The sequence below is a fragment of the Corvus kubaryi genome, unplaced genomic scaffold (assembly GCF_017639235.1).
Source record: "Corvus kubaryi isolate FWS band 111438036 unplaced genomic scaffold, C.kubaryi_AGA036_p1.0 133, whole genome shotgun sequence".
Lineage (NCBI taxonomy): Eukaryota > Metazoa > Chordata > Aves > Passeriformes > Corvidae > Corvus > Corvus kubaryi.
The window spans coordinates 10,081,221-10,081,847 of NW_024580667.1; the positions used below are offsets into that span (position 1 = coordinate 10,081,221).

Below are 627 nucleotides of genomic sequence, written 5' to 3' on the forward strand. Positions count from 1 at the left end.
GCGAGTGAGGGCCGCGGGAGCGGAACGGGATCGTGTGGCGAGTGCCGGGTGCCTCAGCCGGTCCTTGGAGTCCCAATCACTGGCTCAGTTAGCTTGGAAAAGACCTCTTGGATCATCGAGTCCGGCCTATGACCGAACACCACCGTGGCAACTACACCATGGCACTGAGTGCCACGTCCAGTCCTTCCTTAAACACATCCAAGACGGTGACTCCACCACCTCCTTCTGTTGTCCACAAAAATCGGATTCATCACCTGTTGTGTGACAAGCCAATAATTACACGCTCAAGGCAGACATTAATTACTCTACTTCAGAGTTGTACAAGCCTGGGTGCTCCGTGGCATTCCATGAATCAGGCACACCAACTATCAAAACTTTTTACTAACTATAGATTTTAGCTAACAAAAGAATTAGTGGTCATTGGCTACAAGTTACATAGTTCTCTTATTAATCAGTATTATTATCGTCTATTGGTTAATGATTCTCTCGCCTGTCACACTACTTAGCCCTCATGCTCAGTCTCTCTTCTCCTGGCACAGTGAGTTTCCTGGGTCTGTGGTCAGTGAGTCAGTGGTCCTGATCTCCCCCTGCCAGAATTACCTCTTACCCAGCTGGAGCTGATTTCAG

The 627-nt window shown here is 48.8% G+C and overlaps 1 long non-coding RNA gene across 1 annotated transcript in view; it reads left to right on the forward strand.

The window, feature by feature from the left end:
• LOC121666784 overlaps positions 1-369 on the forward strand; it is a 10,210-nt gene extending 9,841 nt beyond the window's left edge. The window contains exon 3 of the long non-coding RNA XR_006016801.1: positions 89-369. This is a non-coding gene — a long non-coding RNA (uncharacterized LOC121666784). The remainder of the gene's footprint in view (positions 1-88) is intronic.
• Positions 370-627: the final 258 nt, after the last annotated feature.